Genomic DNA, 24545 nt, shown 5'->3' on the forward strand with positions numbered 1-24545 from the left:
CAGGACACGTGCTGGATTGATGGCTGGGTCCCCAAGACAGAGTAGTGCTGGTTCACTGACTCTCGCAAGTGGATGAGAGTAGTACAGGCAAGGAAAGGGGTGAGACCAGTGTGGATGCTCACCAGGAAATAGACGTCCACTCCTGCAAAGGGGGTACAGCTGCAGCTGAGCTTAAACCTCTGAACGTCGGCACCAGCATGGGTGCCAAACATTCAGAAGTCCTGATTTAAATGCATTAAGCAGATGATCTGATATTTTGCAGGATCTTACTCAATTTCATAGAGCAAATAACCGCTCCAAAATTTGTCAAGTTAATAAATACAGATTTAGGTTGAATTTGCATAATATGTGCTTGTAGGTTCACTGGCCATTACCTTTGATAGTCGGAATTGAACTTTCCCTTTCACTAAATGTCACCCCAAACTCCAGGCAGCATTTGGAAGCAAACGCTGCTCTGGGCCAGTTGCTAAGTGTTTTTAGTATCATAAATTTGGTTTCAATCAGGTGGAAGAAGCAAAGCATTTAAGGCTCTTGCAATGTACTCACTCCCAAACTCTATTTTACTGTGAAGGACAAGTTCACTCTACACACCAACCCAACACAGGACACCAGGCTCTTACACAAGTGGCTAATTTGATGGGCTCCTAGAAATGACCAGCTGCCAGCAGTGTCATTTAGAAGGATACTGGTCCTGAGGACAGTTGAAAATAATTTCTTTCCCATCAACTCCAACAAAATAGATTAGGTTCTTGTAGGGCTTTAGTTTCTCTGAAAGCAGCAGAGTGCTAACAAAGTGCCCTTTAAAGCAGTGGAAGAGACAACCCTAGTAGAGACTGGAAATCAGAAGTGGCTCGACAGAGGGAGGGGGTGATGGCAGAGTACAGGCAAGGGGTGTGGGAGAGTCCAGGGTTTGAATCCTAGCTTTATTCCTACAAGCTGTGTGATACTCTTCAGCACCAATAACCGCACGCATTATAATGACATACAACTTGAATGGAAAAGTCATACTCATTGTCTTTAAATTTTTTGGTGAGGATCAGATGAGATGAAACAGGTACAGACACAAAGAAACTGATTTATTAAGTATTCTTAAATTCGTTTTCTCTTTAAAAGGTAAAATGTATAAAAAGTGTCCCCCAAGTTTTGTCGAGGAAGCTTTTAAAAGAGACTCCACCAGTATTTACGGACTATCCACCAGGTTGAAGGTCTAGTGTTATTATTGCTCGTGGGGAACACAGGGATGTGTAAGATGTGTCTTTAATTTCGGGGAACTTAAGAGTCTAACAGCAGATAAGTAAATCACTGCTAAGTCTGATCACGACCCTTTTCTGTGCCAAAACCTTCAATGGCTCTCCACCAATTAAGAAAAAATTCCAACCCTTTATATGAGATTAATTCAATTGTTCATCTGTAAAATGGGGATAACTACATTGCAGTGAATTGCAATCAGAGCTAATTTATGTAAAGCACCAATCTCAGAAGCTGGTGTGAGGTGGCTGGCTATTCAATTAGTAATTCACATTAATTATTATTATCCTCATCATTATTAAATCAATGTCTTTCCTCCCAAGCTCTCATTATTCCACCTCACACACCTTACACTGGACCAAACCAGTCCCCAGGGTTCCTCCGGCACACACAGCCCCTCCCTTCTCACCTCTGTCACTCTCCATCCTGTCTGGAACGCCCCGCTCCCCGCCTCTGACATTTGGGACCCTAGCCTCGCTTCCACGTCTAGCCCAAAACGCCTCCTACAGGTCCTCACCACCCCCAACGAGACCAAGTCTCTCACTCCTCTGTGTTCCCAAGGCATTTCCTCACCTTCCCTAACTGGGCTCACGCACAGTTTCCCCTTCCCTAATTGAGCGTAAATTCATAAACTCAGTTTGAAGGAAGGAGAAGGCTGGAAAAATTTTATTACAAACTCAGGAACCCTCTAAGTGAATACCATGAAAGTGACATGATAATAACAGCTAACATTTTGTTACAGCTTTATGTGCCTTAACTCATTTTGTTCTCACAACTCTCAAAGATGCTGCTTTATTTTCCCTATTCCATGGATGGATAAACCAAGACCCAAGAGGTTAAGTTACTTGCTGAACATTACACAGCTAGTAAGGGGCAGATGTGTATGCAAACCCAGGAAGTTTGCCTCAAGAACCTACACTCTTACACTGCATTACATTGTTTCCCAACAGCATTGTAGCAATTTATTATGTACTATTTTTAAAAATCTATGAGACTTCCCTGGCAGTCCAGTGGTTAAGACTCTGTGATTCAAATGCGGGGGGGGGGGGGGGCGGGTTCAATCCCTGGTCGGGGACTAGGATCCCACAAGCTGCAAGGTGCAGCCAAAAAAAGAAAGAAAAAAAAGTCTATGGACACACTGTTAACTAATTTATGGAGTGTGAAATAAATATGAATTTGTGGGTAATACAGTTAAATGCTTTAAAAAAAAAATTTGATGACTGTAATCAGTTCTTTCGGGGCTGGATTTTAAAACTTCAGATCCATCAAGGCATCCTGTTCTGTAGATCCTTAAAGTCTCAGGAAGAGACTTCCTAATTGAGGCTACTATAGCTTACAGACACATCTGCCTGTGCTTGCCAATGCTAAACCACCTCAGGAAACTACAGCCACAGTATCACCCCATATGGACCCAGTATATGGACCCATATACATGGTCTGCAGAGGGCAGTTCAACATAAGCACCTACTACCCTGGGTAGCACCTGAAGCTGTAATGAAAACTGCAGTGGTCTACTGCCTGCTGGAGTTTTTGTCACCAGGTATTTAGGATGCTTTCGAGTACTGGCTCTCACAAATGGGCAATTCGACAGTCGGTACCTCCTGGTAAATGAACTGCAGCAGTCACAGGGCAACGCTGCAGCCCCGTGGACGGTGCACCAGAGAATAACTAACAGTGAATGGCGAGTCTGCATGCATTCACGCAAGCCCTGGTCTATTACTGGACACATCTTCCAGACAGCCGAAGGGTTGGGCTTTTACATGAATGCAATGCTCAGGACAGGAAAAGAAGAACATTTGGCAAATGTTCTTCACTGTGGCAAACAGACAAGGATCAACTAACATGAAAGGCTGAGAAGTGATGTGGTATATAACACATCTCGTCAGTGCTCAATGTTGTTGACTGACCAGTTTCTTAATCTGGTCATCTAATGATGGCTCAACTTCTGGCATAATTTTATAGGCAAGAAAACTGAAAATTGGGTAAGAATATCATGCAAAAAAACTGCCAAACCTCAATCTTGCTGAATAACTCATTAGTTCTAACCATTTGTCTATAGATCCTCTTGCACTTTTATGCAATTATATCATCTATCATCTAACATTAATAGGAAAAATTATACATAATGTTATAAAATAATATACAGTATTAAACAATCTTACCCTGAGGACAAAATATTCTTTAAAAAGATGTGTAACACGCCTCATACATTCATCCCCATCAAATCCCATTCTGAATTCCTTGCAAACAAGTGCGAATGATGATTTTTAGTGGCATTTTTAACATGTGATACTAAAAAACCATCCTACTCCACCCTTTGAAAAGGAACTTTCAGGGATGCCAAATTAATTTTGAAGTTGACTTTTCATTTTATTTAAGCCAAGATATTTTTTTCTCCTTTGATATTTTAACCAAATAGAATTCTTAGAAATGAAAAAATAGTAACAAGTGTATTTCTAGAGTAGAATAGACTTTCGGAATTGAAAATGTTACATCAATCCCTTCCTGTTATCCAGTCTTGGCTTTTTAAAGTCCCTTAGGAAAAAAATACCACATATTCATATGATGTTGCCAGCACTGGATGTGTTATTTCTTTGGATTTCTGATTTGGCCGATATGATTTTTCATGACATAAAACAGTTAAAAAAAGCAATTTCTAGTAACTTCACAAATATGGCTACTGAGAAGCTGACGTGATCTTCCCTGATGTTCGAATTTTCAAACACCAAAGATCCACCCTAGCAGTTTAGCGAAAATGGTCTGATGCTGAATTCAATGACTTCTGTAAAAATTATTTAACTAAAAACATGTACTTTTTATAATTTTTACAACAAGCTAATTAGCACCGAGCTTATCTGAAAAATGTTACATCTCACCTGAAGGATTGCTTGTATATCTATAAATGAAGTCTTTCCTTTCTGTTCACCTTCCATAAATATGTATTAAGCTATACTATATGCAGGAATGAGCTTAAGACTTGGAATACAAGGTTTAAAATAAACCAATCTCCACCCTCATGAGCCATCCACAGAGACAGTACAGAAACAAAGACTTCTAGCACATGTAGAGGAAGAGGGGACATTTCCATTAGGCCTCAATGAATGAGGAGTCCACTGGGTAGAGAAACAGAATTTCATGCAGAAGAATCAACATGAAGAAAGGCATGATTATTAAAATACATAGTATGTTCAGAACTGAAGGAAGTGTTGTGTGGAGAGATGGGAGGGATGGCAGATGAGATTTAAACGCTAAGCTGATAATGAGTTCCTAGGAGGTCGCGAATGTTATGCAACAAAATTCACATTTTATCTTAAAGGGAAGGAAAAGCTAACAAAATCCTTTAAATGTTTCCTTTCATTTCATCATATTCATTCATTACTCCGGAAAACACCAAGAGTATCATTTTTAAAAAAAGAAGTACCAATCGCCCTCATACTGTAAACATCTTCATTTTTGCTTTATTTACTCCTAGTCTTTGTTGACAGGCACCCATTTTCACCATTACTTTGTAACCAATGTGTCTAGACAATTTTGAATTATGAATTTTACACTTAATAGTGTATTAGAAACACTCTTCCATACTTCTGCATACTGTCAGGGTTTTTCAGGAATAATTCAATCAGATCCTTTCTTTAAGAAGGTAATTCTTAAAATAGTAGTATGAATGCAACACAGAAAGGAAAGATTTAAGACAAGAATACTCTTTTGGAAGTGGCTGCAGTGGTCCAGGCAAATGATGCCAACAGCCTGAAAGAGAACAAGGGCGAGGAGATGGGGAGAAGGGGTAGACTGTATCAGATTTAAGAGGCAAAACCGCAGTATGTGGTCAAGGGATGAAGTACAGGGAGAGGAGGAGGTGACCAGCATCAGTGACTAGCTGGTTGGTGATCCTGTTTCTCTAAACAAAGAATCCATAAAGGGAGACAGGAGAGTGACAAGTACAGGTTTAGACTCAAGTTGAAGACACCTTTGGAATATTCAAATTGGAGCCAGTCGGGGAGGAAGTTGGAAGCCAATGACCTTAAACTCTGAGGAGGAAGGGAGAGCAAGGTGAGTCATTCGAGCAGAGCTGGTAATGATGCCACGAGGGGATGATGCCTTCAGGGAGAGCGTGTGCAGGAATGAACGCGGGCGAGTTTCCGTTTTCACTCCAACAGTGTGTAAATATGGCCGTTTAATTCTACTTTCTTTTGAGGCAGTGCAAACACCTCCCTTCGAAGCTCTCAAATTCTCACCAAGGAAGGGTACCTTCCAAGTCAATCAACATCGGCTTTGATGATGTCTATTAGAAGACAATTCACTGCATTTCCTGAACCGGTGTGGTTTCACTCACAGTTATACCAAACCACACAGCTGCTCTGAAGGACTGATGTAATTATTAGCCCGTGATGGTATCAGGAGAAGAGTGAGTTATAACACATTTCACAGAAGGCATGCTTGGTACTGCTTTACAGAACAGTGGCTCAGGGACGTGAAGGGTACCTAACTCCTCTGAGCTAGAAAGCATTTAAAGAGCTTTCCGACGATGGCATTCAAGGAGGGTACTAGGCTGGCCCTTTTCTTCTATCTGCCTTCCAAAAGCAGGGCCCATGATTCAGGTGGCCGTTTGGAAACCCCGCAATTCTCAAGGCTGCCTCACGGTAAACAACACAAGTGACATCGTTTCTAACTAGACAAATGCTCTTTTAAAAACAGTTTTTCTCTTTTCCAACCACGGATGGCTACTTAAAAGGAAATAAAGACCTCCCAAACAGCAATGCCAGCATCTGGTATTTTGGGAAAATCACGTGCTTTCTCATGCCTTTAATTTTCTTCTCCCTAGTTATTCCTTCACCTGAAAGCCTTTAACAAGGGCTCGAAGATACTTACATCAACAACTTATATCTGGAAGAAGCCAAGCAGATGAAAATCTAGTCAGCTCTCCACGAAGCACATATTAAAATGCCTCTTTTGCCCTTAACGTTGCTTTGGAAACCCATGTTTTTTTCTTCCTCCCTTAGCTGAGAATCTGAGAAAAAGCCCAATCCCAATCCACTCTGGTATACCTTTCTGCTAACCACACCTCCCGTAGTCGAGATTAGACAGAGACCGAGAAGAAGATGCTTTCCCGTCACTGTGCTTGAATGTACCTGGGAACACACACTTTATTCAGCTTTGGTACAACTTTGCTAAGAAACACTGGCAAAGCAAGAGTCAAAACAAGCTGCAAAAAAAGGGTTTAATGCATTTGGTAATGGTTATCCTAGCAGCTAATAAATTTCCTGATTCCCCTACTTGTTCCCTCGTAGGCTGGCTGTGAGTTCTTCTGTTTGGTTTCCAACTCGAACTGTCAGACGTTCTACCAGTTCGAGATCCTCCAGCAAGGCCCTTCAGGAGTTGCACCAGAAGCAAACACCACGCTGTACATCTCTTCTGGATCATCCAAGCCCAGGCAAGCCCTTGCTCAAGCAAGTGGAGGAGGGAAGGAGGCAGCCAAGTGTCACCATGGCTACCTGTGAACATTAGATTCAAATCCTGAATCCGCTGCCGCCACTGTGGGTGCTTTGATGTGTGTCCACTGCAGCTTAACTTTATCCCTTCCAGCAATGGGACCGCTCTCCTGCCACCCAAACTGACAACCTGCTAGCCCTAACAGCTGAAAGAAACACCATTCAAAACGAACTGCCAAGGGCAGCAGGTGTGGCTTTGGGAGCCCAGGATAGAGCATCTAGGTTAGCACAGCACCGCGCCCATCCTCAGAGCCTTTGCCCGTCCCGTGGGCTCCCTCAAGCCCAGCTCCCACAGCTGATATTCCTGCTCTACTAGCCTTAGGGTTACTGCCATTACCAGGGACAGTCAAGAGTCAACTGGTGACAGAGATAGAGACATAAAAAGGTTTCCAAAGGAGCCTCTGACCTAGAGGAACGCTTCGCACATTTAGACAAAAAGGGGTTTCTCAGGGTTCAGAGAATATGCTGACTTCATATCCGAAAAGGTCAGGAGATTGAAGAGAGATTACAACTATCATGGTTTGATGCTGCATAGATCAACAAGCAAACATTTCCTGGGCACCTACTATGTGCTCAGATCTGGACCCTCTGCTGCGGGCAACGAGGCAAAGAGGAGGATGAAGAAGTACACTGAGACACTTGCTCACAAACCTCAGTGCGCAAGAGCTATCTGTAGTGAGTTTCTTGGGCTCAGCATCCCCAGAAATTCTGACTCATCGAGCCTGGGGTTGCTAAATCTGCAGCTTTAATACACACGTCCAGGTGATTCTAATGGGGGAGGTGCTGGGGCTTAGACCACCTTTGGGAACCACTAGGCTATGATCTGACTCCTGCCCTCAAGCCTGCAACTCACAAAGCAATGCACAGCCATAGAGTTTGGTTTTTTTGTTTGTTTTGTTTTTTGTTTTTTTTAAGATGCAGGCTCTAATTGTTATAGGAGCTCATAAGGAGGGGCCAGTCAGTAAGTCCTGAGCATTCAGGGCAGACTTTGTGAACGTGAGCTGGGCTTGGTGGTCAGGCAGGACTTTGATAGAAAGAGACAGTCCCATGCAGTCGTCTTAACCCAAACTCCCAATTCAGCAGGACATGGCAAGAAGGCAGATGGAGACAGGAGCTACAACGCTGTCACCAAACAGGTAGAGAGGCTTCCTATGTTGACTGCAGGGAAGAGACTGTCACCAGGAGAATCATAAAAACTGGCATCTCCAGATAACACCGTTTGCATTTTCATCCTGCCGCATTCATGTGGTTTCCTGCACTTCGTAATTTAACATTTGTTAAGAGAAAAAAAATGCTGTTATGAAACCCAAATAATGCACTGCTCTGAGGCAGACAGCCAGCTGCTAACAAGAGTGACATCTGAGCATCATTTAAAGTGTCATTTGCAGCTCTGCTTCAGAAAGGGGACATTTAGTAAGAAAGGGAAATAATAAATTCCGTTCAACGTAAAACAAAGTTTGGGGCTCCACAGGGTTAAAGGACTGGCAGATAACCCACAACACAGTGACTGCAAGCACAGAGAAACAAGAAGTGAGATCCCCAACAGAAAAACAGAAGACAATAATTCAAAAGAAACCTATCTCGTTTATTCGAATATTATATTCATAGAACACTGCGCCATGTTTTCTGTAATGCTGCAAGGGAATAAATTATGAACCAGATACTGCAAGGCCTGCTTGACCAAAGGGCTGACTCACAAGATCAGTGCCAGAAGGAAGGAGGACCCCAGGTGCCTGCCACCTTTTCTTCACACTGGCTGGTCCGGGGAGCCCCCTGCGAATGATGACTTGCCAAGGGCACACAATAAATTCAGATGAGCAAGAATCAAAGGGTAGTATTATTTAATTAACTTCACTAGAGTGAGCTGTGGAATTTTAAATTTGCAAGCAACCTCGGACATCATTAAGGTAGTGGTGTTTTTACAGGTGACTCATTTCAAGAGGGTGGATACATTGTCCAAGGTCACCAGGATATGTGAGCAGAACTGGGCTTCCATCTGAGGTCTCTTGTTTCCAAGAAATACATTGAACTAGACTGATGAAACTTCCTTGGAAGTCCACATTATTTTGCTGTAGAGTTTGGAATTTATTTACTGTTTATTTATAGTTCGGAGCGTTTGCATTCCACCCCCAAGACTGTCACTTAGGGCACCAAGACTGTCATTCAGGGTACCATGTTTAGTTAAAAGGTTCTCAACAGACCCTGTTGAACAGGATCTGGAAACTCCCCATGCCTCTCACCTTGCTCATCCCAATACTTCACTTATAGGATAACAAACATGCCACTAGATTGAATCTACTATCTCTTGTATGATTAATCCCTTATGCTCTCCACTGAAATGGAATATATGGAAGATAAAGTTTGTTGTTTGTTTAGCTGTTTGAGTTTTTTTTTTTTCTTTTTGGTCTTTCCTAACTACAAATGCATTCTGCTCAAATCCTGCTATTCTGCAAATTTCAGAAAGGAACACACTAAGTCAATGTCATTGCTCTCTTGGCTCTGCAGCACTGGGTCAACATTTCCTCAACATCCTGTTGCTTGGGTTGTAGAGAAATAACCATGAACTTGAATAAGATGGCCTGGGACACCAAATAAATGATGATGGATGAAATTTACAGCTAATGAATGCCAAGTCCTTCGGATGACTTACCCAAGACCATTCGCATTTCAAGACCGTTCATGCAGGCTGAGGTCTTCTCTTTCTTGTTCATGGTGTGTAGCAGCACTACTTTGGAGGCCTCAAAATAAACTCTTTCATTTTGCTCCAGAATGCTGCAGTAAAACAAAACACAACACCAAGTCAGAATGAAAAATAAATGCCACTTCAAGCAATTCGTTGATATTCAGGGGGAAATCCCTAGCCTTTCTCAGATGTATATTTTATAACCTCAAACAAGCATGTTAATTACCAGAATGAAGCTATCGCACAATTGATCTCCATATGGAGCCCTAAAATACTGGTGATGGGGAGAGAGGGAGGAAGAAAAAAGAACAAAGCGCCTGCTTGATAGGTGCTGCATCTTATGACATCTACCACTGGTAATGTGCTTGCAAAGTTTCAAGTTTACTAACTGAAATAAGTAAATAAAGAAGGATTCATTACGTTAAAACAGAGATACTGATGTGCAGTTCTCGAGGGCAGAAAGTGGAGAAAGTTATGTTTCAAATTAAAATTCATCTAATTCTGCCCATGAAAGACTCAGACTGAATGAGCTAACAGTAATATTTTTAAATGAAGGCTACTAGGATTGAACAGGAAAGGCAAAGTGTGAGAGACAGGACATTTTCCATTTTGCACTACAAATAGGTAATTGATGGGTTTTCATTCTGACTCTTGACATATCTTGATAAATACCTTCTCCACCCAAGCTGGAAAGCGGCATTTACTTTACACACTGAATATGAAATGAATGGGTAAAATATGCATGCCTCTTTACCCCCACTCAGAGCAGCTGATAAAGCCCACACATTAGAACTGTGTGTGACAAGGTCGCTCTGAAAAGTTCTCTTCTGCCCTGTGAGCTTCCAAGGCTCACTTGTCACAGGGTGTTGTTCTAGCCTCTTCTGATGCTTAGTCAAATCCACCCCACTGTTTGTTCTTTGACAATGGCCATTTGAGAGCCTGGAAACGGTCTTCAAAAGACGTTTGCATCCTCTTTGAGCCTTTTCTGAGCTCTTCCGCATCTATTCGGAAAGCCCATTGGAAGGTTGTCACCCAGTTCTCTAACTATGGTGACTGCATCCTACTTGTAACTGTAAACCCTCTATGAATCTCCAAAGGTCCCGAGGCAATCGCCAAAGAGCTCATCATCAAATGACCCAATTGTAAGAGAGAGGATATACTTTCTGTGCCTCACTAGGTTGCTGTGTGAATAATCAATTCCTTGAAAGCCTTCTGAAGCTATTACTTTATAGAATACACAACGTTTTTTAAAAGGACTTTTTTTTGGGGGGGATTGTGTATTACTGGTTAAATTCACGTAGGCACTTAGAGATTTTGAGGAGAAGAAAGCCGCTCTTGGTTAATGTTTAAACAAGTGAGTTGAGTGTAAGGCCGTTATATTTTCAGTCTAGCTGGAAGAGCGACTGCCTGAAAATGGCAAAGGCTTTTTTATTTTCTTGATGCTATCAATACCCACCGAAAGTGAGGTTCTAACGATTTTATTAGTTTTCTGAGCAGTTTTCATGAAATGTAACTCAGCTCCCACTCAAATGTGTAACAGTAACATATTGATACAAATCAACACTGAGCCAGGAAGTTCAAAGCATGACAAACTGTCGTTAGCTTACCATTTTGGTAAAAACAGAATTTGGAGAGAGAAGGATTTAAGCCAGCCCACTGAGAGTTACTGGCTGGTATCAATCTTCTTTTACTAAAAATAAACTGCTGCAATTCTCTTATTTGTTTCCAGCTTTATGTCCTGGTATTTTAGAATTGGAAATGTCTTTGTCATCTAGTCCAAGATTCTTCTGCAAATAAAGCTGCTGGCCCAGAGAGGCTGAGGAACCTCTTAAAATCACAGAGCGAGTTAATCTGTGCCTTGACTAGACTCTGGGTTTAATCACTCATGCCCACCGACTCTTAACGGGCATAATGTCACGGAATGTAATGTTATGTGTTGGTTTGAAAAGTTTACCAAAAGCACAATACTTTCTCATGGTACTCTTTCTCTCTTTTTCTGTTTTATTCTTGCCCTAAAGAAAGAAATTTATTTCTGGACTATATTCTGGTCACCAAGTACAGCCAATTGATCTGGGAGAAGCAGAATGCCTCTGTTATTAGCTCAGGGCCCTTTACTGGCTGCCAAAGACAGGTGTCCAGAGGAGTAAGGCTTAGACTATTTGCAGAGGAGAAAAAAAAAAAGACTCATCTAAGTGACAAGATTCTCCATTCTTACCTCTGTAGATGTGAAGAATGTGAAAGTGATTCATTTTGTGATTTATAGCTGACCCTCAATTACACATAGTGCAACAGGCGTGAAACAATTTTTATCAAAAGAAAACCACTGAAAATTCTACACACCTCCTTTTAAGCAAGAACTGCAGTATATTTCCCTCCTTCGGCAAACTTTTCAGCAGTGCTGCTAATCGCCCACCAAACAAACTGGCTTGAGTTTAATCTCCTTTGCCTGCACATTCTTGTTTGCCAGCTGAAGTTACAAACAGAGATAAGACCAAAAGTCCAGAAAGGAGAAGAGAATGTCAGAGGCCTAGAGCATTCATTGATATAACACTAAAAGTTGGCTATGTAAACAAGGATTTCACTCCAGATGGTATCCGTACAGGATTTTAAAATTTGATAAGTATTTTTGTGATAATTTTCTGAACAGTTATAAGCAGAAGCAGCAGCAAAGTATACTATATCAATGTAAATCAAAAGCTGTGGTCTAAAAGCCGTGAGATTTTTTTTTTTTTAATCTTAGTTTTGCAGCTAAGTGGATTTTTAAATTTAAGTCACAATCTCCTAAGTAGAATTAGTTCCTTATCTATCAAATAAAGGGACATAAGTAAGTATTCTCCATAATGAATTCTCAGTGATAATTCAAGTTGGTTTTATATGCAACTGAGTATACCATATCAAATAAAATCTCTACAAACACAATTTTATCTTATATGATTTATTAAAATTCATTTTTATCCTAAAATCCAACAATTAGACACAGATTGCATAGAAAGAGAGTAATGGGTTCATGGTGGAATAACCCCTCAGTGGGGAATTAGTGTTCTAATCCATAAATAGTGCTGGGCAAGTTAGCTTTCCATGTGGAAAGAGTCAGATCCCTCCCCTACACCATTCAGAAAATAAATTCTAGATAAATTAAACATATTAATATGTGTTTACACAGACATACATTTATACAGCATTTATTATACATATTTGTATCATTTTATACAATAAGATACAAAAAAATAATGTTATAACCACAAAAGGCCTTGTAGGCCATTGTAAAGACTTTGGCTTTCTACTTTAAGTAAAATGGGAAGACACTAGAGAATCCTGAATGAGCAAGATAATGATCTGCCTTATTTTGTTTGTTTGTTTTGTTTTTTTAAACTTTGGGTTTATTTATTTATTTATTTATTTATGGCTGTGTTGGGTCTTCGTTTCTGTGCTAGGGCTTTCTCTAGTTGCGGCAAGTGGGGGCCACTCTTCATCGCGGTGCGCGGGCCTCTCATTATCGCGGCCTCTCTTGTGGCGGAGCACAGGCTCCAGACGCGCAGGCTCAGTAGTTGTGGCTCACGGGCCTAGTTGCTCCGCGGCATGTGGGATCTTCCCAGACCAGGGCTCGAACCCGTGTCCCCTGCATTTGCAGGCAGATTCTCAACCACTGCGCCACCAGGGAAGCCCTGCCTTATGTTTTAAGGGATCTTTCTGTCTGTTGTGTGAAGAACAGATTATAATGGGACAAGGTTGAAAACAGAGCCCACTTAGGCTACTGCAAAAATTCAGGTGAGACAATACATGGACCAACGTGGTGATACTGGGGGAGGAGGTTATGAGAACTGGTGAGATTCTGGATTTATTTTGAAGGTCAAGTTGACACATGGTATAAGAGAAAGAAAAGAGTAAAGGACCTTTCCAAATTTTTGACCCAATCATCTCTAAGAATGGAGCTGCCATTCACCAAGATGGAAAAAACTGGGAAAAGCAGGTGTTGGGGAGGCCCATTTTTCCATATTAAGCTTAAGATGCCTATTAGACATCCTTGTGAGGTATCAGGTAGACCCGTGGATGGATACACTGGAATTCACCGACATGTGGATAGAAGATACAAGTGAAAGCATGAGTTACTGTTATAGGCAGCCTCCAAGATGGTTCCCTGTGATCCTACCTCTTGATATTCATGCCCTTGTATAATCCTCTCCCCATGAGTATGGACTGGATTGAGTGCTTCTAGCAAACAGAGTGGGGCAGAGGTAATGGAACATCATTTCCAAGATGAAATGCTCCAAAAAGACTATGGCTTCCATCGTGACCTCTCGCATTCTCTCCTGGATCACTCACTCTGGGGGAAGACAACTGCCAGACTGTGAGGCCATCCTGCGCAGGGGCCCACGTGGCCTGCTGCCATCTGTGTAAGTGAACTTGGAAGCAGATCCCAAGTGCACACATCCTGCCCCCATCCTTCAGATGAGACTGTAGCCTGGGCTAACGGCTTGACGGTAACCTCACGAAAGGCCTTGAGCCAGAGATGCCCATCTAAGAGGTGCCCTGATTCTTACTCATGGAAAGGTGAGATCGTAAGTATTTGCTGTTTTAAGTCACCAAGTTTTAGGGTAATTTGTTACATAGCAATAGATAACTAATACAGTTACGATGTGCAAGGCACTGTCTAGAAATTTTAGATGACTTTTTACAGCTGGAGAAACTGAGTCACACAGAAGTTACATCACTTGCCCAACACCACACGTATGGGATGGAGGTAAGAAACAAACTCAGATCATCTGACTCCAGCGCTTCAGCTCTTAATGACCGCACGTCAAGACCCGTCTAGAGTACAACAGATAGCTAATGGGAAGCAGCCGCATAGCACAGGGAGATCAGCTCGGTGCTTTGTGACCACCTAGAGGGGTGGGATAGGGAGGGTGGGAGGGAGACGCAAGAGGGAGGGGATATGGGGATATATGTATATGTATAGCTGATTCACTTTGTTATAAAGCAGAAACTAACACACCATTGTAAAGCAATTATACTCCAATAAAGATGTATAAAAAATTTTTTTTAAAAAGACCCTTCTAGAATAACCTATTCTCCTACTTTGAATGTGCATACCTGATATTTGACTTTCTACTGCAAAAAGTGCTAACACAACATAGTTCATACAATCAATGGCCCATATGCATTTTTACCACATTTCTTAAGCTGCCCCATAGTTTTACAATTCTTCAATTTTTGATATCCCAAATACACTACAATCCATACTCAACTGTCAAAGAAGACGGAAAAGCAGCCTCTTGTTGTGTGAAGAGTAACCTCAGTCTGGTTAATTTCAGTCTGGTTAACCTGGCTGATTTAATTATCAAAGCATTTCCAGCACAGTTTGCTAACGCTCTAATATATTCCTATAGACTGAATGTGGTTCTTTTGCACGTGTAAAGAGTTCTCCCTCAAACTACTAAGTGGTAGGGAAACAAACAAGATACTGAATAAGACAGTCACAGTAAATTCTGCTTGAATTTTTTAAATAATAAGGGAAAATCAATTTTCAGTTCACAACAGAAAGTCACTAAGGATGCCAACAATATTAAGTTTTTAAGTAGGAACTGGCAAGACCGGAATATAAAAAAACAAAAGCTCTTGAACTGTATAAAATACAAAGGCTGTTGTCCCTTTAATTATTATAACAAATTAAGACTTTTCCATTCTTGCCCTGACACAGACATGTGAAATACAGAAAGAGAAAGAAATGATCTCTGCACGTCTGCTTCAATGCAAATTTAGAATGGCACTGTCGTCGGAAAGGGCTGTTGCTGGTTAATCCATCATTCTTATATTTTAGGAGGGAAACGCCCATCAAGTAGCAGCCAGCAACATGTTCCCCAACCACACTGTGGAATATTTTTCTTTTGTTTTAACTGTTAGGATTGTGCCCCAAACCAATGGAAGCCAAAGAACTGGAAAGGAAGAGTCATAAAAAAAAAAATACAAAACCCACTGCCATTTACAAATCTTTCTGTTACAAAAACTGACTGTGTTTTATAAAGGCATGTGGTGCATCACCAAAGGTATCCTTTGCCATTTAAAAATACCAAACAGTAGTAATAGTTCCACAGCTAGGCTGCTGGGACTTAACGTGCAATTTGGACAATTTGTATGCGGATGAGATTACTTTGTCTTAGGACACAAGGAACAGATGTGTCCTAATTAACACAGAAAAATGTTTAAAATAGAGTTTTAAAACATATGAGTTTGGAAACAGAAGTTAAAAACAGCTTCAAAGATTATAAGCAAAATAGTACAATACAACAAAGTATGAGTAGTTTTCTTTTTAAAAAGAGAGGAAAAGAGAGGCAATCACATGAGGTGGTAAATTTCCATGGGCCTTCCTCTAAATAAAGTATGAATTTCAAGGAAAGTACCTGATAAAAATTGCTTTTTATTTTTGAAAAATGGGGAGAAGGTAACATATATCATATATTAGCCAGTGTGGTTTAATGGGCTAATAGATGCCATTGTGGAGCATTATGTTACCCTAAAAATAAAAAGGAGAAAAAAAGGTTGGAATAAATTTGGGAAACACCTTTGAGGGACTTTGGTGTATTAATATGTATGGTAAATCTCTAAGAGGGGAGAAAGCATGCAGCTTGGCTCAATATACATTTGAACACAGAATACCTTTTTCCAGAAGAAATAAGCGATCCGTAGACATGCACTGACCAGTATACACCCTGGTGAACAATACACTACGCCAGTGGTTCTCTAAGTTTTTAGTCCCAAAGTCCCCTTTACACTCCTAAAATGCACTGAGGACCCCAAAGCCCTTTCAATTACATAGATTACATTTAATGATAGTTATATTAGAAATGAAAACTGAATTTGAAAATATGTATTAATTCATTTAGCTTAAGTAACAATATACCCATTGCATGTTACATAAAATAGCAAAATAACCATATTTTTTTCAGAACAAAAAGTTAATGAGAAGAGTGGCACTGATTTACGTTTCTGCACATCTCTTTAATGTCTGACTTAACAGAAAACAGTTAAATTCTCAAATGTGCCTCTGAATTCAATTTGCTGCGATATGTTGTTTGGCTGCAGCACAGGGAGAAAAGCTGGGCTTCATTTTCAGCTAATGGTGGAAATTCTTCTTTCATGCTACACCAAAACTCGACAAGGGCTAGTTTCTTAAAGGGTGGTAGCAAAGCAGAATCTGAAACTTATCAATGAACTCTCTGTGCTCTGTTCTATTAAAATTCATTGGTTTGACTTGCATTCTGGATGGATCTTCTCCCATGCATGATTTTGTCACATCAAACACTGGTCACTGGAAGTGACCACTGACTTAACGCAGATTTTCGACCCATGTTCATTATACAACATCGTCACACAACACGCAGTGTCTGAAAAGCCCCACCATACACTTGTGAGAGAACAGAAATGAATACCCAGTACTACTATAAAAATAGTTTTGACCTTGTAGGTGTCCTCCCTCTTGCCCACCCAAAAAGGTCTTGGAGGTTCTCAAAGTGAGAACTGCTGACTAAGGTGACCATCTAAGCTCTGCAGATCCCTCCCAGCAGAAAAGCACAGAACTTCGTTTCCTTCCTGCCCTTGGCTTCTGTGAGCCTCAACAAGGCCTATTAACCCAGGCTGGCCACGGCCATGACAGAAACCATGAAGGGATACATAGGACAGGATCAGCAGTGAAGAAAAGATTTGGTTACTTGGATTCTCCCAGGTAGGAATCTGTGAAAGGTGTACATTTTAGACTTCTTTGGCAAACACTTTCTTCCAACCTAGGCCTTAATAATCTAGGAAGGATTTGTCTTAACTGAAGACAATGAACTTTTTAAAGTACCCTGAAAGGGATTCAGAAAGGCCTGTTTCATGAAATCAGTTAATGAAGTAACTATGTAGTGATGAACCATTATCTCTTTAACAACTAAAAAGAACTACTGTACAACACTGGTTATCTTTGGGTGTCAATGTACACATGTAATAATAACAATAGCTAATATTTCAGTGTTTAGCTTTCAAATTATCTCTTTAAACCTTACAACCGTCCTAGATGGCTGACACTTTCCTATTTTTAATAAACGAAGAAATGAAGTTGAATGGGGCTAAATAACGTATTCGAAGGGCTAAACAACTAAGTGACAGATTCAGGACTTCAACTTCTATCTGTCTGACACCAAAGGGTCTGTCTCTCTTAAGCCCTCACTATGCTGCTTCATTTCCAATTAACCGTTTACTGAACTTCAGTAATCCAGATTCTTCCTCTGGCAGTTATCCCCCAAATCATGCATCACTCTCATCCGTTTCCTGTTGCAAAGCGAACAGGTGCTCGATGAATCGGCTCAGAGCCCACCCTGATAAATGTACAAAGGAGCAAGATTCTTCTGCCTCCCAAAGCAGAAGGATCATCCATGGAAAATGAAGTCTCACTCAAAAGCCACATATGCAAGATGATGTCAAGTCCAATCTTTTGACGCTTAAAAGGTCATGAGGATGGAGCACTGCTAATGACATTCTGTAAACAAAACCCAAGATACACTCAGCTCATATTCCCTCTCCATTCCTCTGAAAGCACATTTATTAAACACGGGCAATGAAATGCCTGTCATCTCTAAGGCAGCCAAGTAAGGCAAGGGAGGTAGGATTATCCTTTTCAAATGCTTTCTAAACCCTTAGTTCCCTCGGGTCACTATACGTCTCTGCCCATTATTTCTCTCACATCAATGGCCTTTCTTCTGCTAACCCAGAATCATTCAGAACATACTGAATACCTTCCTAGGTTAGTCTTAATCATTTTCCAAGGCCCAGCTCAAGACATCTCTCCTCCCAGAACTAGTCCAGCTCTTCCTTTCCTCAAAGTGCCTCTGGGAGGGACCCCCATCAATACAGGTCTCCTGTGCACTCGCTGACTGTGGGTGACATGGCTTCATCTGTGTGAGTCTCATCTTTAACAACTAATGGGAGCTGGTGAGTGAGTGTTCTCGAGACCTTCTGGAGAATCTCCTACAACACTTCCCACATCGCTGAACACAAAATATTATGTTTGCTCCTGTTTTTCTTCACTTGGATGAACACTGAAGAACATAAGGATGTATTTTTATGTCAATTTTATTTTTAAACATATTTCTCTTCAGTCCCACAATTAAACAAATTAGCAGTGTCATTCAACCAGAAGTTTTAGATATGTTGAAAGAGAATAATAGTCTATAGTACAGTACAATCAATGGCATTCACTGAGAAGCTCCATGCCAGTTTATCTGTGACATTCCATCCTAATGTGAATTGATTTTAGAAGAAAGTAAGACAGTATATACTAACCCTTGGCAAAAAAAAAAAAAATTAAAAAAAATTAAAAAGGATGGATTTGGGGTACAACCTAGAAAACCACTGATTGTGTCTTGTGCTTTCTAAATGCTCAGCCATTCTTAATGACACCCTACCTGGTAGTCCCATGCCTCACTGAAGTGTGCTGTATATCTCTGTTTTCAATATGAGTGCCACAAACTGCCATGGAGCTTTTTATGAATATTAAAATATTCATTTTAATATTAAAAAGTCTGTGGATCAAAGACGACACGATACAGAAGAATCCAGCTCATTCTCTTGGCATTGTACTCTTTAAAATTATGCTACATAACTTTGTATAAAATGACACAATCTAATATCAAGTGATAAGAACAAAAGTCCTTCAAAACTATGTCCAACTCATGAGATATTTCATTCTCCTCCCAAACTCCTCTTTCTCTCAGACAAACCAAATAAGTTCAAGGCTTATGTATTTGCAAGCAACGTGGTTAGGAGCAGACCTGTTTTGTTTTGTTTTGTTTTGTTGCCATGCCAAACTTCTGTACAGAAGTTAAGAAAGGAAAGCCACCGTAACTGCTCTTATCTAATTACGATGACAGATTACCTAACTTAAATACTGGAATACTGGATTCCCATTTGTAAGCTCCATCACTAGATTTTAATTTTGTAAAATTAAAGGCCATGAAAATGTTGGCCTCCCTCTGAAACTTCACAGCCTGACCTTAACCTTCTTTGCATATATCATTCTTGGTGGAAATTTTCAACAGCTACAAAGGTGCGGGCAAAAGGGTGTGTCACATCTTGACTTCTTAGTCATATTTCCTGATGTTGCCATTTTCGTATATTTAAAATATTTACTTATGGCAACATTTAAGTGACTATAGTTTAGGAAGCACCGTTCTCTTTTTTCTATCTTGGTAGAACCCCTTCAGTGTGCTGTACCACAAAAGAAAGTTCTCTGAATCAGGCATTACTTAGTGAAGGGCTAACGTTCATACCTGGTAAATACCAAACTTCTTCCATTGAAATCTGAAGTGAGTATTCTTAGTTTGGCAAACATTTTTGTCCTGCCTTTCAAACTAGACACTAGGACAGCTCTAGATTAATACTGCTCTTTCACCTCCACATTTACATCAGTGGTGCCCACATCCACCTGTTCTCACTTCTAAGCACCCAATACCCCAGACCACCCAAGGGAAGCTGAAGATGCCATTAGCCATGGTCCCCAACCAAGAAGAGGTAAGCTAAAGGGTCATCAAGAAAAGCAGGCAAGCAATGTTGGGTGATAGGAGAGAGTCTGGGGGCCCATCACTTTCATGGATCCATTAAGCCTATTCCTAGTACCCCGACATCACTGAGTTGCCCAAACTAGGAACACCAGCATCCATACCTCTGCCTTCCCCCTGATTCCTCAAGTGAGCTGTACCAAGTTCTAACCATTCTACTTCCTGGTTACACTACTTGAATCCTTCCCCTTCTGTCCCTCCAGCATTGCTTCCTCTGCTCTCACCCACCCCTCCTGCCCGCCCACCAAGATTTCCAACTGCTCTCATGGTCCTCCAGTCAACTTTCCAGACTGCCACAAAAGCTGCCTCTAGAAAACACAGATCTAATGGCTGTACCCCCTCAAACCATGGACAACTACAGTACTCTTCAAACTATCAGTGAAGAGAAAGGGGAATGCAAAAAAATACATCAATAGAACATACTCTGAGATTCCCACCACCCTTCCCCTTTTGTTGTGAATGGGCAAGAAAGAAGGGATCTGGAGAAAATAGATGTGGAGAATACGCAAAGGGCCAAGAACCAACATTTCATTCACATATTTCTTTCTGGGTTTACTTGGCTCATCTGTATTTTGGGTCTTTAAAAAAAAATTCAACTTGACTTTTAATCATTAAAAATAATCCTAGAAGGATGTCCTGTTATGCATTGCCAAGTTGCATTGATGCATTTCATTACTTCTTGAAAGGCCACATATTAAAAACACTACTAGCAGTCAAACTAAAGAAAATAAAGTGATTTGAGATATTTTTTAAAGCAGTTACTAAAACAGAAACAAATGTTATTTTCAATCTCTGGCTCACTGTAAACTGACAAGATATGAATATGAATTTTACCAAGTGATGTATAATAACTGCTTCTGCTCACCAAAATCACATGCCAACGGCTCAATGCTACAGTTCATTTGGATGTTACATGTGGAATATGTCATCTAGATAACAAACCATCTTCATTAAAATAGACTTACTCTAGCTAATTTTTGAGATTGTGACATCATTCACATACAAAGCTTAGCAAATCCTATTCTCAAATTTGATTTTACAGAAGTCATCGCCACGTTTTCAATTTCTAAACAAGTGAGAGACGATACCTGACAAATTGTAAGGTGATGCCATAGATTGTCTAAATCGTAGTCAATTCACCAACATATGCATTAAATATGTGCTTTGGAAAGAAATTCTGCCAGGTGCTTGTCTGGAGTATAAAGTATTTGATACGATGGATCATGCCCTTGGGAAGATTAGTCTCCGTCTGGGAAGAGAAGTATGTACACAAATGGCACAACCTCTTTGCAATAAAGTGAGAGAATAAGAGGAGAGCCATGGAACTTCAGAAAGGAAATCACTTTATGTAGGAGAGGTATCAGGGAAGACGCCATAGCAAAGGTGGGCCTTAAGGACTGAATGGATAGGAATTCTGAACTCTTAAGTTTCTTCTCCTAAAATGGAAAGTCCTAGAAAAAGCTTCTAATCAATTTGTTGCTAGAGTTAGCATTTATTGAGCAACTATTCTGTTAAGAATTTCATAAATGTTACATGCACTCCTATACTTATAGCAGCACTATTTACAATAGCCAAGACATGGAAACAACCTAAATGTCCATCAACAGATGAATGGCTAAAGATGTGATATATATATACAATGGAATATTACTCATCCATAAAAAAGAACAAAATAATGCCATTTGCAGCAACATGCATGGACCTAGAGATTATCATGCTAAGCAAAGCAAGTCAGAAAGAGAAAGACAAATACCATATGATATCACTTATACGTGGAGTCTAATATATAACACAAATGAACATATCTACAAAACAGAAACAGACTCACAGGCATAGAGAACAGACTGTGGTTGCCAAGGGGGTGGGGTGGGGGAGGGGAGGATTGGGAGTTTGGGATGAGCAGATGCAAACTAGTATATATAGGATAGATATACAACTATTACATATAGGATGGAGTCAGTGAATTCCCGAGTCATTAGTTCTCGAACATTAGTAAGCCAAAATCATACTTATATCAACACAACAATTAATCACACAGAGAAGATGACAGTCTTAACAAGAACAATCAAGGGTCAAAATCATTATATACTTTGAATATAAATATGGCTTGATACAATAAGGATTCGAATATGCCAGAAACAAATCTCATTCCCACAAATGTAACTGAAATGACAAGAATGTCAAGAATTTCATATACTTAACATACTTATTTATTCTTTCAATATCAGTACTATGCAATAGTTTCATTTTACACTAAATTATTAAGATATATATTTGTTTTAAAATAGTTATTTACATTTCGTTTCTCAAAGTGTGATCCAAGAAGCTTTTATGTTAAATGTATCACAGGAGAGTGCACATTAAAAATACAGTCCCCGGGGCCCCACCCCTAACCCACTTAGCCAGGCTCTTAGGGCCCAGGAATCTGAATTTTCAACAAGTCCGCCCCTTACCCCCGAGTGAGTATTAGCTGCACATTCAAGTTTTCAAACCCTTTGTCTGGAGTTTCCTCCGCTGCCTGTTTCCCTCTTGGTTTCTCTTCTATTGGAATGTATCTTTGCCACTTTAAATAATTACTTTCAACATTCTCCAAATGCCTTCCAGTGGAGTGTAGTCACACCACACCAAATGAAAGAAAAATTGCTTCTAAAACACTGAAATTATACCCCTGAAAAGAGGATTATTTCAAACCATTTTTATAAACCTTCTTTCTCAATGTCTAGCTCGAGTCAGCAAAAGTGGCACTGGTAGATGCTTTGGGTTCTGTGTAGGCAGAATAATGCACCCCCCACCCCCAAAGATGTCCCCATCCTAATCCCTACAACCTGTGAATGTTACCTTCCACGGAAAAAGGGATTTCACGGAAGTGATTCAATTAAGAACCTTGAGACGAGGAGGGTCTCCTGGATTATACAGGGGGGCCCAATGTAACCAAAGGGTCCTTAAGAGTAGAAAAGGCTGGCAGAAGTGAGTCAAGGGAGAGGTGACTGCAGGGGAAAGGGACAGGGAGAAGCACTGTTGCTGGCTTTGAGAAGGGAGGGAGGGCCCACAAGCGCCTCTAGGAACTAGAAAAGGCAAGGATGTGGATTCTCCCTGGAGCCCTGCTGACACCTTGATTTCAGCCTCGTGAGACCTGGGTTGGATGCCTGACCTATAGAACTAGGAGATAATAAATCTGTGTTGTTTTAAGTCCCCAAGTTTGTGGTCATTTGTTACAGCAGCCCTAGAAAACTCATACAGGTTCTTTGAAGAAAAGGAAATAAACACTCGGATTACCTCTAACACAAAGGCCACAGTACAGTGGCCCACATCCTTTTCAGCCTTCCCAAACAGGTAAAAAGACAGAATCCCAAACGTTCATTTGCAGACAAATGAGATATGGCCCAAAGAGTTTCCAACAACACTGCCACTTCTCTTACCATCTCTCTCCTTATCCTGCTCTTCCCACTCAGACCCGCGGCCTATCTACTCACCTTCCACCAAGACAGCCTGGCTTATCACCTTGGAAATTACAAAAAGGAGAGGCTCTAAGTCAGGGTTTCTCAACTCCAGCACTATTGACATTTAGGGCCAGAGAATTCTTTTGTTGTGGGCACTGTTCTATGCATTGTAGGACACTCAGCAGCAGCCTGGGCCTCTGTCCACTAGACGCCAGCAGAAACTACCCCCCCTCCCAGTTATGACAATCAAACATGTCTCCAGACCCTGCCAAGTGTCCCCTGGGGGCTGAAAATGGTCCCAGGCTGATACCCACTGGTCTAAGGCATATGTCAGTTTAGCTGGTGCTCTGTGCTCTCTCCTCCTCTCCATCAGTTTCTCCCATGCAAGGGGAAGCCTCCAGCATGTGCATATATTTCACTTACATGGCAGCTAGTCTCATTCAAACTAAAGTTTCCCATGAATTCAGTCTGTTTGGCACTGTAAAGCAGCGCTAAGTCAAAACTCAACCACAGGCCTCTTTTAATGGCCCCACTACACTTACTCCCGGCCAAAGGCCATGGAAACATGGCCGGTCCACAATGACCCACAACCCAAGCCTGCCAATGAGCTCACAATCCATTCCGCCGCTATAAAGGCCAATGCTTGCCATTTCACTGTTAAAAAGAACTCTCTAAAGCTCTCTGCAATTTATTACCTCGGCACGATTAATAAAAATCCTTTCAATCACAAGGTTTAACACAGTGTAAATCAAATATGCAGATGACTGACTTAGCTTGACTCTGATGACAGAACAGATGTTTGGGAATCAGATCCCAGGAAATAGCCACCATCTCAGAAAAAGAATATCAGTCCACTAGAGAAATAGAGAATTTCCTCAACAAGTTCTCTCTAAGAAAATGACTTAAACCAAGATGTTAAAAGATCCTGTCTTATGTAGTTCTTAACTCCGCTCAGACTTTCCACATCAATTTCAAAATAGCAAAACCGTAAATGGAAAACACAGCTCCTATTCTTACTGAAATCTTAAACAAAAATATACAGCTTCGAAGATTGGATATTAAATTCATAGGATCACCATCAGTCTAGTCTAGATGG

The 24545-nt window shown here is 40.7% G+C and overlaps 1 protein-coding gene across 7 annotated transcripts in view; it reads right to left on the bottom strand.

Moving 5' to 3' along the window:
- The window catches only part of ATXN1 (ataxin 1), a 396430-nt gene that overhangs the window by 289196 nt on the left and 82689 nt on the right, over positions 1 to 24545 (bottom strand). For all 7 annotated transcript variants that reach the window (XM_036868327.1, XM_036868325.1, XM_036868326.1 and 4 more), the window contains one exon: positions 9388 to 9509. The gene's annotated coding sequence lies outside the window, so the exon portion shown is untranslated. The remainder of the gene's footprint in view (positions 1 to 9387; positions 9510 to 24545) is intronic.

This window comes from Balaenoptera musculus, chromosome 11, assembly GCF_009873245.2.
Source record: "Balaenoptera musculus isolate JJ_BM4_2016_0621 chromosome 11, mBalMus1.pri.v3, whole genome shotgun sequence".
In the NCBI taxonomy this organism is placed as follows: Eukaryota; Metazoa; Chordata; class Mammalia; order Artiodactyla; family Balaenopteridae; genus Balaenoptera; species Balaenoptera musculus.